Source organism: Lontra canadensis, unplaced genomic scaffold (genome assembly GCF_010015895.1).
Source record: "Lontra canadensis isolate GAN:19392208 unplaced genomic scaffold, GSC_riverotter_1.0 scaffold13, whole genome shotgun sequence".
Taxonomy (NCBI): domain Eukaryota; kingdom Metazoa; phylum Chordata; class Mammalia; order Carnivora; family Mustelidae; genus Lontra; species Lontra canadensis.
In genome coordinates this window covers 14,342,476-14,357,061 of record NW_022631007.1, presented here as the reverse complement: position 1 = coordinate 14,357,061, position 14,586 = coordinate 14,342,476, and the positions used below count along the sequence as shown (strand labels likewise).

The 14,586-nt window shown below is 46.4% G+C and overlaps 1 protein-coding gene across 8 annotated transcripts in view; it reads right to left on the bottom strand.

Moving 5' to 3' along the window:
- The window catches only part of AGAP1 (ArfGAP with GTPase domain, ankyrin repeat and PH domain 1), a 505,060-nt gene that overhangs the window by 105,324 nt on the left and 385,150 nt on the right, over positions 1-14,586 (bottom strand). The gene's annotated exons all lie outside the window — the stretch shown is intronic.

Genomic DNA, 14,586 nt, shown 5'->3' with positions numbered 1-14,586 from the left:
GGACACCAGCCTGCAGCTCTGAGTCTGTGTGGTCAGGGGGAGCCCGTGGGCTCAGGATGCTGGGTGGTGTGACCCACCCAAGCAGCAGATGTGGGGAGTCCACCAACACTCCCAAACCAATGAAAGGAGCTTTGAACTAAAAAACATTTAGAGCTTTTTAAAAAGGAAAACGGAAAAGATTCAAACACATCTTCAAGTCATATATATTTAGCTTTGTAATTAAGAGGGAGACAAAAATTGATTCATTCAACTGTGGGAGGTCCTTCAAGTCCATAGTACATATGAGGAAAGAAAGGAAAGGCAGAGAGCAATGTAAGGAAAGAGGGAATCCAGACACTCTTCAAAAAAAGCTAAATGCACTCTTCCATAAACGCTATAAAAAAAGCGAGAAGAGGGACCAGCTATTCTATGCCAATGTTCACTGCGACATTACACGACAGCCTAAAGTGGAAACAGTTCAAGTGTCCATCAGCAGGTTACCATGTAAGCCAAACGTGGTCTGTGCACACAGTGGAATATGACTCGATATTAAAAAGGAAGGGAGCACTGACACATGTGTGCATGGTGAGCCCTGGAGACAGGCAGAGTGTGAGGAGCCTGTCACGAAGGACAAACATTAAATGATCCCATTTACAGACCATGCCCAGCACGGGCAGATCCACAGAGCCGAAAAGTAGGCTAGAGGTCACCCTGGGCCAGAGAAAGGGGCGACAATAAAGATCTGAAAATCAGCAGCAGTGATGGTTGGGCGACACTGTGAAAGTGACCGATGTCAATGAACCCTAAGCTTACAGGGGCAAATTTTAAGTTACGTATTTCCTCATGATACACAGAAAGTTAAAAAAACTAGCAAAACACAAGGAAAGAAAATAAGAAAGTAAAGGAGAAAAAGATGCCTACTGAGGTATAGATCAGAAAAAATGGAAAGAGAAAATGAGAAAAAAAAGCAAGAAAAGTCCCAGATAAAGGAAGTTTGAGAAAGAAAGAGTAAAATGAGAACAGAAGCAAGAATGAGGAAAATGGGAGGAGGAGCTGGAAGTGAAGGATGGAGCCCAACCTCACCTGCCCATGGAGTAGCCCTGCCTGGATGGAGCCCCTTCCAGCATCTCAGCTGCAGGTCTAGCTTCCCCCCTGCGGGCCCTAGGTCCTACTCCCGTGTGGCCCCAGCATCCCCAGAGCCCCCAGTCTCTCCTAATGCATACTTCCTTTCCCAGCTTGCTTCCCTGGAAATTGCCTGCAAATGGCCTTGCGGGGGTAAATGCCCTTCCTTGATGCAGACCTTGATCGCTTATGGAATGTTCCATCCCAGTCACACAATGTACTCATTTATTTTGACAGTGTGGAGGGGGGAATCAGAATACTTTGAGGTTTGGGAAAAAAGTGACACCAAGAACTAGATTTGGCTTATAAATGAATGGCTTCAAATCATGTCTTAGAGTTCTTTAAGAAAGGAACTTGGGAAAAAGAATTCTCTTGGGTGAACTAATTTGATCTGCTGTGATCAGAAATAGAAGGTAACAAGTTACTGACGCCAGCAACATATTCATCTTCAAATGTTCAAAATTTAAGAAGACCAATGGCTCTTTAACCACCATTCTGGAACCATGCATAGTTTGGAGGAGATGATGGCTGAGGGCTGGCTTCATTTCCTCCCCTCCATGAGTGCTCATGGTGGCGGGGTGGGGGTGGGGGTTCTATGCCGCTCAAAACAAAACAGCCAAACCATGTCCATGTCCCTTCCCATTCCCACTGGCAGAACTGGGAAGGATGCTGTCAATATCTGTCTTTAGCACTCCCTGAGAGCCAATGACAGACTACAACTTACATTCACTGTTACGAGTTGTTTAAGAAAATGGTCCCAAACCACCAACCACTAGATGAATCCTTCCCTCCCTCCTTCTGGTATCCTAGCTTTAAGAGACTGATCTCCCAACACTGTGAGGAACCAATGTTTGTCAGGAGGGTGGGGGCAGATTTCAAGAAAGCAGTTGGTCTTTAATTGTTTACATCAATTGATTGGCCTATTCAGGGTAAATTACATGTTAATTACAAGAACTATTCTGCATTCACAGATGAAACTGTATGAGTTTATTGACTCTTTTTCTTTAAATGCAAACACTAGACTCACTTTTTCAGGTAAAATTACAGGCTGAAAGGAGATCATCATACTGTATGCCGTGCTCTTCTAAAGTTATGGCCTTTAAAACTTGCGTCATTTGCTAACTGCGGATTTGGCATTTTCCAGTTGTTATAAAAACACATTTTATCAACCTGTTGAAATGTAGTAATGGTTAAGATGACAAAAGTCTTTAAGGGCTTGAATAGTAACTTATCAAAATCAAGGAATATCCTTTTGAAAACCTATTATAAAATCCTTTATTTTACATGAACTTACGCCTTAGGAAAGGTCCTAGATAAGCCACAGTTTGGAGTGTGGATGCGAATAAGAGATTCCCATGGGGGCTATGAGGCTACAAACAAGGCTGAATTGCCCACACCGTGCAAAGGTCAACAATCAGGGGCAATTCTGGCCATCAGTAATGGTCAACTTTGGTTTTCTGTTTTGAGATTTTCTCTTTTCAAGAATCATCACTCAATGTGCACTGAGAGAAAATAATTTTATTTTCACGAAACTGAGAAAGGAAAAAACCCTGTTTGTGCACGTGCACAGAGAACATGGAGTTAGGGATTCTGGTAAGTTCTCCTAGGGCTGTTTAGTAACCTTGCTACAGAGATGCATGGCTTCTGCAGAGAGCCACTGAAGAGGAAAATTATTCCCACCTGCAGAAAGCAAGAAAGCTCTAAATGAAAACCAAGAAAAAGAACAAAGCTACCTATTTACTCAATTAAGAAGAGTCAAGTCAGGTTACTGAGGGACCCCGTGGCAAAATGGCATAGTTCCCACTTCCAGTGTCAGTTACATCAATGGCTAGAGGTAGGCTCAGGACAGATTTCTAGAAACATCTACTAACAACTCCCCCCTTCCCCTCCACTGGGCTTTGGTATGTCCAACTCCTCGGTCTCACACACACGCTTAAAAAGAACTTTGACGTTTTCCTATCTGATGATTCTGAGACCATCTACACACTAAGAACCAGAATTCAGCGGGTAACACAGGGAAGCAAAAATCCTGGTTCATAACCGTGGTCTCTTAGGCATATTATCATCTGCTTAACTGTGTTAGCTTCATAATGGACAGTATCAAGTGATCATTCTGGTAGGAAAAATCCCATCCTTTCATATATCACTAGGCTTCGAGATCAATAATGGGAAGTACACAACTGCATAAACCCCAAGCTAACAGCCCTCTTGGGCATCAAGCAGCAGAGCATGCCATAGTGACCTATGACGAGGTGGTCAACTGCAGGACAAACCCACCATCTATTTTCTCGCAGACACAGATCTCTCTAGGTAATTAATGCCTTCTGACCAGGATGGAAGCTCACTGGCAGAGACCCCCTCAGAGCCTGGAGCCACATCCCCCGGACTGTCCTGGGAGCCCGCACATGGTGGCCACGCACTCCAACCCGCCCTCCACGCTCAACATGTGTGCTTGGCGGCAAAGGAAGTGGAATATCTTAAATATTATCAAACGTCATATCATTAAACAGAAATTAGACAGAAACAAGGGAAGCCCAAGGATTGCCTGGGAGTTCAGATGCTCTAAATGGCTAATACGTCCATTTTTCACCTGAAGCCCTCTCCAAATGCAGTTTTGCTATTAAGCAAAACCCAAAGAAAGGTAATCAATTCCAACTAAAAAGCACTTATCCTGGGATGATGGTGTGCAAGGCACTTCAAACCCCTGGCTGCCTGCCAAAACCCAGACAACAGCCATCAATGTTTCTGACTCTCCGAGAGCGCAGGGGCCATGCATAATTGACTAGAAGATGGGCTAAAACTGTGCCCAATCAGTGTGTGATCAAAAACGCGTGGAATATTCAGCACCACTTGATTACACGGAGGCCTGTCCTTTCTCTCTCCTCATGAAATCTCTTCAAGGTCCAGAGTACTGTAATAAGATCATTACTGTCAAGCGCTACGAATCGCAGGCAATGAGTCTTGGGATAGGAAGTCATACTTCACAAGCTCCCCTGGTCTCCCTCTCTCTCTCTTTTTGTATTTTCCTGTGCGCAGGGACGGCAAGGCGACGAGGTGGCAGATAATGATCACATCACTGTGTGGCAACTAGAAAGGCACTTTTAAGGCAAAAGCAGAGAGAAATCAGCTTAAGAGAAACTAAAACATTTTCCCTTTTGCTTTTTCCCCCTTAAAAAAATTAAATAGAATTAAACTGTGTGCAGCTGTCGCTCTTCATGAACTCTGATGTAATGTCATTGAATTTAACCATTTGAGAGATTTTCATATTGCAGCCGAGCCCATTACCCCACAGACATATGGCCAATTTCCTCCATGTCCTGAGTACAAAGGAAGCCCTTGGTAAGTTGTGTGTGTGTGAGTGGCGATGCCTGCAGTGGGGCTCATGGAGCCTCCCTCTTTCATGGGTGATGACACCCTGGGCTTGGAGCCTGGAGCCTAACTCATGGCTCCGATGGAAAGGGATGCCACTGGAAAGCAGAAGGGCACTGGCAAAGCTTCTTCAGGCAATAGTTTACCTCAAGATCACACCTGCTCTGGAGCCTCTCTAACATGACCCAACGACACAGGAGCGTGCCGCGATCACCCCACAAGCACGTGAGGCAGACATCTGGTGAATACCTGAATCCAGCAAGGTGGGGTTCAAGCAAACAGTGGGGGGGGCTTCGTCTAGGGTTTCTCTCTGCCCTCCATCTTCAAACTGTGTCACTCCCCTTATCCCCCCCCAAAAGGTATCATCTTCAGAAGGAACATAAAAACAGGGATTTGTTGTGTCCGTTAGGGAGTTAAACATCCCTAAGTTTTAGAAAGTTTCAAGACTGATCTCCCCTTGTCACAGACAGGAGACAGCCTGTCTTCGAGTCCAGCATGTTCCAACTATTTGCAGAGTGGCTGAAGCAGTGACTCCCAAATTTCCCTGGAAGGTACCAGAGTGTGCATGCACACATGAGAGAGTGTTTGCCAAGAAGCTGTGCCACCACAGGAGTCCTGAGGAAAGATGCTGAGGTCAAGAGTGGCAAAGGAATCACTGCTTCTGAGTTTTTTTAAAGATTTATTTTTTATTTTAGAGAAAGTGTATGCACACGAGTAGGAGGAGGGGCAGAATGAGTGGGGGTGGGGGGAAGCCGACCCCCCCCCTCCAGTGAATGCAGAGCCCAACGCAGGGCTTGATCCCAGGACCCTAAGCTCTCGACCTGAGCCAAAACCAAGAGTCAGGCTTAACCAACTGAGCCACCAGGCACCCCGCTGCTTCTGAGTTCTTAAAAGGCCATAGTGGGGAGTGGCAGGCATGGCCCTGCCTTGCGCTCCTCCTCACGCCAAGCCTCTGAGGTCCTTGCCAGGTGGACAGTGCAGGTGGACAGCACGAGGTCTGGAGGCCAGAGGCAGACCTCAGATTCACATCATCTGCAGATCTTGGCCAATTACCTCACTGAATCTTGTCCTTCACCTGTGAAAACGGGAGACAACCTGCTCCCCTACCCACTCCCCGAAGACCACCATGTTGTCTACAGGCTGCAATGAGGGCACACATTCAAGAGTGGGCACTGAATCAATCCTGGCTTCCTTCCCTTACGCTTCATGACATATCCTAGCAAGGGACCTAAGGCCCTGGGGAGGAAGATGTGGGGAGAACAGGCTTGGTTTTTGTGATTGAGTCCACAGAGTGTCTTCTTTCTTCAGTGGCACAGGAGGGCACAGTGCAGCCCACAGAAACAGGAATTCACCAGGTTGTATGGCCTTAATGTTTATGTCCTTCCAAAATTCATCCATTGAAGCCTATGGTGCTGGAGATGGAGATAGCAGGGTTGGTGCGGAGAGGGCGGGGCCCTCATGGTGCACTTAGTGGCTTCACAAGAAGAGGGAGCGAGCACATGTAGGAAAGGCCATGTGGACATGTGGGAGGGCGGCTTCTGCAAGCTGGGAATCTAATCTTTGCTGAGAACCAGACAGACCTCGCCCTGCTCTTGCACTTGCAGCCCGAGGAACTGGGAGAAATGGATTTCCACCATCTAAACTGCCCATCTGTGGGTCTGTCACGGCCCCAGCTGCCTGAGACATAAGGTGTATGCGGATTTGATTTTACTTCCCATTTATCAAGTTGTTTCTACACAGACCCAGTTCTGCATCCGGTTACCATCTTTATTATGTTGTTTTACATCCTTAGGAATGAAGGCCCCTCGACCTGCGTGTTTCATGCCTGCCAGCGCTGCAAGGGAGCTGCGGCATCCTCGGCTAGAACCTCCCAGGGGCCAGTCTGCCCTGGAACCACCCAGGTAGAAGCATCTGAGGCCCCTGTGAGGCTGAGGCAGATTCAGACACAACATCACGTTTCTTCTGAGCCTTACAGTGTCAATTTGCCTCTGGTACTTTTTGTAACAAAAGTCATGTAGCAAAGTAGAAGTATAAAAAGTGGCCAAGCAAGCTGAACCGCCAGGAAGGCCCCAGCGGAATGGCACTGGCTTTGCCCCTCCCAGCTCAGGGGCCCTGGTCAAGCACAACACTCACAGCGGGGGGCGGGGGGTCCTCTGTATCGTCGCAGAGTTAAGCAATAACCGAGGATCCTGACAGCTTTGACTTTCTGAAAACGTCAAGAAAAGGACTCTGAGGGATAAACTTCAGGTGACTCAGTGTCCCAGATGAGGCAGCATTCCAGGAGGAAACGTGCCGCCTCACAGTCTATCAATGAACCCTGGAAGCTGTGGGCAGCTCTTGCCAACCAAGCCCCACTGCAGAACAGTACCCCTAACTTGAGGGAAAACAAGGGCCATTGAGGTCTGTTCCATCCCTGTCCTTTGGGAAAGGCACCTTCAAAGGAGTCCACATTTCTCACAGGTGAGCCCATGCCTGCTCATGGACGGCAGGAGACCGTGGGGCCCCCAAGCTGCCTTAGAACAAGATTACCACCATTCCCTTTTTGTACTCCCCCTGACTTTCTACAGCACCAGAGAGTTCCTTCTCCACGTAACAGGCCACGAACGAGCAGCTCACCTCCTCTGCAGAGCCTCCTGTGGGGACCCCAAGGGCCTGAGGGGCCTTGCTCGGTGGCCGCAGCCTGTTTACGGATGTGGGCACTGCACCAGATGGTGGGCATCCTGAAGGCAGGGGTTGCCTCTGTCACTGTGACAGCCAAGCAGGTGACCAATGCACTTCCAGGGAACTCAATCTAACTCTCTAGTTTGTGTGTACTTGAAAAAAAGATAATATCAAAAACCCTTCTGTTGTTGTCGGTGCCTCATGACTGGGAGCCTCTGTTCTGGCTCCTCCTGCTGTGGTCGACTCATCTTTGTTTATTTCTGACCTGCCGATTCCCACAAAGGAGCTGTGGGCGCCTGCAGCTCAAGCACGCTGGGAGGATGGGACCCTGCAGGACAGCTTTGGAGTCCACGGTGCCCCATCTATCATGTCCACATCTAGAGTAAACCCTGAGCTGCACAAATCCAGCAAGTCTGTTCTCATGGGAGCTGGGGTTACGACCTGAGAACTCGCTTTGGAAAAAAGACCTGGTTGGTGGGGAGTAGTGAGTCCATCTGAAAATGTGGTGTCTCCTCTGACTTCCAGATCAAGGGTGAAGAAACCCAGCCCCCCTGGCTCCCTTCTCTGAGTGGCTATACTCGAGGAATATCTTCCAGGAAAAGCTTGAATTACTGGTTTTCCAATTCACTCTGATTAACTGCTCAAAGATTCAGATACACTAGTTTAATAACGAGGGAGTTCAATTATGAAGTCCTTATTGTTACAAAACATGGCTGGTGATTATGGAGGTTTCTTGTTTCTTCTCTTTTGATGCAAGGCAGCTGCCAAAATTAGAACAAGGAGCAGACCCGAGGGATGCTGCTGGAATGTTCTTGAAGATTAAAAGGAGGGAATCCAAGGTGATGTGTGCTAGTAATGCCTGCATGGGCTTCATAAACCTTCCCCCCTCCCTCTCTAGCCACCTCCAAATATGAAATTAAATGAGAAAACCACACAGGAAACAAATCGTGAAGGCAGTTCCTTGGCCCTGACCCCATGCTGGCCTCATACGTCATCATGAGCAACACGGCGTGTTACCTGGTGTGTCGGCTATGGCCAAGGAGAGAGGAAGGACAACAACATCATGGTGGTATGACACTTCCATAACAAACAAAACAAACTGCCCCCCGCCCCGCCCAGTCTTCATATGGAAAATCCCCCAATGACCCAGTGATGCCCAAACTGCATGACAGTCAACACAACCCAATGGACACCAAGGAATGGAGCTTCAATGCCCCCAGGTCTCGCCTTCTTGTAACCCTAAGTGCAGGAACAAGACTGGACGATGCATGTGCGTGGTTATTTCCTCGCCAGACTACCTTCCCAAACCTCACCTCATGTATAAAACATTTTTTTCCTGAGGTAAAAGATTCACTAACTGATTGGGCATAGCAACCACTGTTGTGTTAGTCAGAGCTAAGTGAAGGTGAAGACGAAACTCCATTTTCGCCAAATTCAGTCCCCAGCGCTGGTGTTTTAAGGTGTAAATGGAGGTCGTCTCTTGTGTATGTCTCGGCTCCAAGTTAAGGCTCTAACAGCCCCTCGGGGGAGAGAGAAGCAGAGTCTTAATTTCTCGTGTCTCCCCTGGAGCCAAACGAGTGGTCCTTCCTTTGTGCAGGATGCTTGATACTTGAGAGGATAAAATGATGTGCCATGTCAGGTTCTTCGGGGTGAAAGGGGAGGAAAGCTCCATCCAGGCTGATCTCTGCAACTTGGACTTAATGGAATTTGGAAACAGGCTGAGCCCTTGCCTCTGATTGCTTACTGAGTGCAGCTGGGTTGGGCAATTCTTTTCTTTTTCTCTTATCCTAATGGAGAGAGGCCGTTTGTGACTTTCCTCCACAAGATAATATTTCAATATCCATCCAGGATCAACCATTCGATGGTTTTATAAAGACCCAGAGTGAACAACGAAGGGATCAGAATGAGAAGGATAAAACAAATTCCCTTCTGAGACCTTTGGAACAAAGCACTGTGAACCCAAGGTGGCGGGGGGTCGGGGGGGGACACAACAGGATTTCTGCATACCCTCTCCTATAATAAGACTCGGTAAATCCAGACTGGCTCTGCATTTTTAAAGAAAGATCTTTGCTACACAACTTCTAGATGTTATGATCCATATAAAAGTCAGTATCTTTACATAGAATCTGAGAAATATCAAGGAAGCTACTCTGTCTGCCCCACTCCTAGATTCAAAAGCCGCTCCACATACCTCAAAGACTTGCTTTTTGCCTGGTGGAAAGAGTTTGAGGCAGAGAATCAAGAGAAAGTTCTGTCACCTACCAGCAACCTGACCCTGGACAAGAAAGCCACTTAACCTCTCTCTACTTCCACCTTTTCACTGGGGAAACAGGGAAATTAACACTCGATGCAAACTTGCATGAATGTTGTCGAACTAACGAGAACCACCAGAGTTAGGACCACAGAGAATGCAGGGCTCTTTGTTTCATTTCTGCAGTGGTAAGCTCACTACTGGACCCTGAGTAAGAAGATGCCCAGAGAGTATGGCAATTCAGAGACAATGCCAAAACACGGCAAGTCCTGAAAGACCTGCATTGTTCCCACTGCCCAGGGGTTTCCAGGCACACACCCTTCAACTAGGTTCTGGAAACAAATCCAGGGCCCTAAGTGTCAGCACCCTTCCAGAGCCCAACTCCCCTCCAGCCAGTGTTGTGGCCACCACAGGGGGCAAGGTGTCCTGCCTCTTACAAAGTTTGTCTTCTAATATCTGAACCAAAACCCATCTCCTTGAAGCGTCCACCCATTGGTCCCGAAGAAACCCACCTGGGCCACCTAGGACAGGCAAGTTCACATGCCCCCAGGCTCCTCCTGTCCTTCCCTACAGCTCTTCTAGGTATTTCAAAGATTCCCTCCACGTCATGGGCTTCAGTTCCCATGCCTGTGCTTCTTGCCCCCATCTGAATTGATCTTCACTGGTCTATCATCATCATAGAGTACAGAGCCCAGATCTGAACATATGACATTTTCCTAAAAGCAATTCATCCTGAACAAATCAAATCCAATTTAAAATCAAGATCACCAATATTTTAATATCCAATGTTCTCAAGGGTCTATTAAGTAGGAGTACAAGTAGAAATGGGATATGCTAATTTCTTTTTTTTAAAAACGTAATGACCACCTGTACCTTTTTTATGGTACGGCTAGAAGACGTTGGCTTCTATGAGTCTTGTTCTTCTCAAAGTTAAACTCAGTGAGAAAGTGTCTACTTTTGCCCAAAGTTAGCAGCCTCAGATCTGAGTCCTGGGAGCAACAAGGCATCCATTACCTTGTTGGGGCACTCTGCTTTCAACGATACATGAGGTCACTCTCACAAAGTCAGAGCTCACGGCCCCAGCTTGTACCTCACACCTCCTGTATAGCACAAGGATGGGGTTGGATTATTTTAAATTTCTGACTCTTTTTTCCCACCCCCTACAGGTTCTTTCTTTATTTTAGACAGAGAGAGAGAGAATATGCAAGCAAGTGGGGGGAGAGGGAGAGAGAGAATTCTGAAGCAGACTCCCCACTAATCGTAGAGCCCAACTCAGGGCTCGATCCGAGGACTCTCAGATCATGACCTGAGCTGCAATCAAGAGTTGGCTGCTTAACCAACTGAGCCACCCAGGCGCCCCTAGTTTTTGACTCTGCAAGTGATACTAATAGTTCTAGTTAAGTCCAGTGACTGGCCTGATCATCCAAACACCTCCAGCGCTCACACATAAATGCACACACCTGATCAAGTTAGGACGTCAGAACTCAAAATGTTTATAAAATTAAGGAATTATTTTATGTTATACGTATAAAGAACATAGTCTCTGCTTCTATAATTTACTAGATTCACTCCATTCATTTTAAGTTATATATATAAGCAGATGACTACTCAGCTTAAGTTAGGTCATAGCGCATTCTTCCGTCGAGTGTAGAGTTTACCACCGCTCTGCAGCGTCAGAGAACTAGGGCAATAACTGTGAATGCTGGTCCAGCGAGAAACTCGATGGCTGGGATGCCCTTATTTCTGTCAGGTGCACCAAGAGCCCCCATGTGGACAGTGTTTCTGGCTTTTGCAGCAGCGCAGATCCTGAGAATGTTATACTGTTAGCTCGTACTTTCTGGACAAACATGGCACCAAGGTAAGAAATACCTGGCACCAGAATCTTGGTGCTTGGCTGAGCGTCTAGGGCTCCTGTGTGGAGCACCTGGCTGAGGAATGGTTCGGAGGTACACTCAGGAAGCTCTGACCATGCCCCTCAGCTGGGCTCGGGCCAGGCACCCAGAAAACAACGGTGGCTAGCACACACCTCTGCCCTCTTGCGGGGCTTCTGGCCCAGTGCACTTAGTCAAGGGTCAGAGGCACAGACTTCTCCAGGGATTTCTCAGAGACACGGTCAAAGGCATGAGCACCGCCTTGCTTCTGCTGCTTCATCTCTACCTTCTTGCCGTCTTTGCCTTGGAGGTGGACGCATGTGGCTGGTGCCCTTTGGCTTCTGCTAGGATTTAGTCAAAGAAGGGGTGAGGCAGAATCAGGGAAGGCAATGAAGTTAGGGCGGTCCCCCTGGGTCCCTTACCCTCCGGGTCACCACAGACGAAATAGGTCCCTCTGTTGAAGGTCATAGCTCCTAACCTTGCCCAAACAGCTCTCTGTCTGGGTCCTGATAATGTTGCCTGTTACACTCCTGGGGCTCTGCACCATCCCATAGCTCTTCCCACACCTCTGCAGACAGTCCCATGGTAAACTCCCCTCAATGACCCAGCTTGAGGGTGCTATGTTTTCTCCCAGGACCCTGACTAAAGTAGCTTTCAATGGAATTTTATTTGTCTTATACTCTGAAGACGTTTGAATCTAGTCATTTGTTCCAGCAGGTTATGTCAAAAACGATATAACTCAACTAATTTTCAAACACCTTGTAGAGAATGTTTGATATCCACAATTTCAACTTTTCACTGAGGTCAGTCAACAAAGAATACAGTGGAAACAACCAGTCATAGAACTGGTTGATGAACATATAGAACAGGAAAGAGAAACAAATATTTTCTTATAATTAAAATTGAACAATATCCTCTAAAAATAAAACATATACAACTAGCTTTAATTTCAAGAACAGATGTTTAGACAGTTTACGCTCTTTACTTAAAGGAGCTAATAGCTGTTAAGACTATTACAAAATATTTTGTATCATTAAATCTAAAATGACCTCAATTCTCAATTGTAGGTTGCCTTATGACTTCAGAGATGTTAAAACATGAAAAAAGAAAGTGTACTTTAGAAATAATGAAATATAGTGCCTCTCACAAAAATGACTCATTTACCATCTTGTATATAACATTTCCTAGGAAAAATGATACCTTTTCTTTTTTTCTTTTTATAGAGAATCTGTTGCCTTATTTCCTACTGGAAAGATGTCATGACGTTGGTATTACAGACACAATAATCTGTGAACTAGGAAGTGAGGGGCAGCTTCCCTTCTGATCACTGGTGTTGAATTTCTGAACACACGTCAACCATTACTCATCATCCATGCTTGAGATACTGTGGTGATTTCTAATCTGGGTGTTTCTATGGTGACTGGGAGTCCGTCTTTCTGTCTGCGTCACACCGCAGCAGTTAGGCCCTTTAATGAAAGGGTCCAAGGATGTTTTTACGTTGAGGATCTGTCTCAGCCTTATTATACACTATTGCTCAGCATAGGATACGATCCCAGTAACTCAGGAAATGGGCTGGGAGCTTCTCAGGTGTCCACCAAACTCACGGACACATCTCAAACCTCTCTTGAGTCATGCCTGGCTGACCGGGATGCTGGTTTGAAGCCGCGGTCCTATTAAACACGCAACCACTGATTTACCTGAAGGCTGTATCTTACTGACACAGTTGTCACTCCGTCAGGAGGTGGGTAGGATATAAGCAGAAAGTGTAAAATATGTGTAATGGTGTAATGTACTTACAGGTGGACCTGATCATCAGTTTCTACCAAGTGGTGTTTCTGAAAAAAGTTGTCCAACAGAAACACGATATACCCAGTAAGATGGTTATCTGTGACATGGATAGGAGGCCTTTTCCTACAGCAAACCTTCCTCTCCCCTGGGGTACATGGGGTGAATGTCACCCAGACTGATGAGGCTCCAGGCTTCTTCCTGGTTTTACCCCCAACCTCCCGTTCGGGTAGGGCATGGCCACCAGTGTACCTCTACAACCGGATGCTCTCTGTTAAAGAGGTGTTTGAAAGTCTCAGCAATGCTGGGCATCTGTAGCTCATTCCTTTCAACTGGGAAGGTCAGAAATGTCTAGGTGGGTGCTGCGATCCATAATCATTATTTTTCACCATTCCTGATATAATAGAATCATCCTTATTTATCATAATGGGAGAAAATCAGTTTTTACTGGCTAAACTTGTTAACAGGCAGCCTATGGGAGGCAACAGGGTAAGAGATGTGAAGAAGAAGTGCTCTCAGACTCTTTCCTGCTCGCCACCATGAGAACCCTGGCAAGCCACTGGAAACTTTGAACTCCAAGTTCTCAGATGCGTGAAACATGCCACAACTCAACTCACAGAATCACATGAACAACAAACCCCCTGCACACACCATCAACTCCATTCCTTCCTTGCTAATGTATGCATTGTGGGCTTCCAGGCTCATGGCTGGATACTAGGAGGGAAGAAGGCACTTTTCCAACACTGCAAATTGTAGTTCTGAACAATCAAGTAGAGGATTCGGGAAAAGCATAGCAGAAACAGAGGAAGAGAAAGCATATAAAGTTATAAAAGTATTTCCAACGCCTGTGTGGAATGCGTGTCGAAAACAGACTCTTACTATTGATGGTGTCGCAGACAACAATTCATGTTAAACAATGACGCTACAAAATTTTTATCTTCCTTTGACATATTCCTTCAGCTTATTGACTACAACTGCATTAATTTCACTCTCATAACGTGGGGTGTATGTGTGTGTGTGTACACATGCGCATCTCCACTTTGCATCTGTGAAATAAAAAAATGTAAATCCATCTGAAGGAGTGACTTCAGAAAGAGCACATCTGGCCATCACTGAGAATAAAAACTAAGGGCTCAACAAGTAAAAGGAAAACCAAGACAAACCATGACAAACTGTGAAAACTGGAATATTAATAGAGCCCACAAAACAAAAAGAATGGACAGACACTCATAGAAGAAGCATTTATCATAATGTGTTGCTGAAAGCCAGGATTGGAGTAGCCGTCTTATAAGAATTAAGACCAGCCAATACTAGAAAACACTTCTGGAGTAGGAAAGGGAACTGTCTTTGTTAGAATAAAATAATATGGCGCCCCTCCCAGTTGGAGTACAGGGTGCAGAGGCTGGGCCAGACCCAGAACCTGACCAGGCGGGTGACAGGGAAACCAGGTTTACCGTCTACCAGATGATGACTGCCAGAGGGGAAGAGAGTTGATCTGGTGGAATGATCTCGAGACTCAGTCAGTGACAAGGCAGCTCCAAGGGCCCT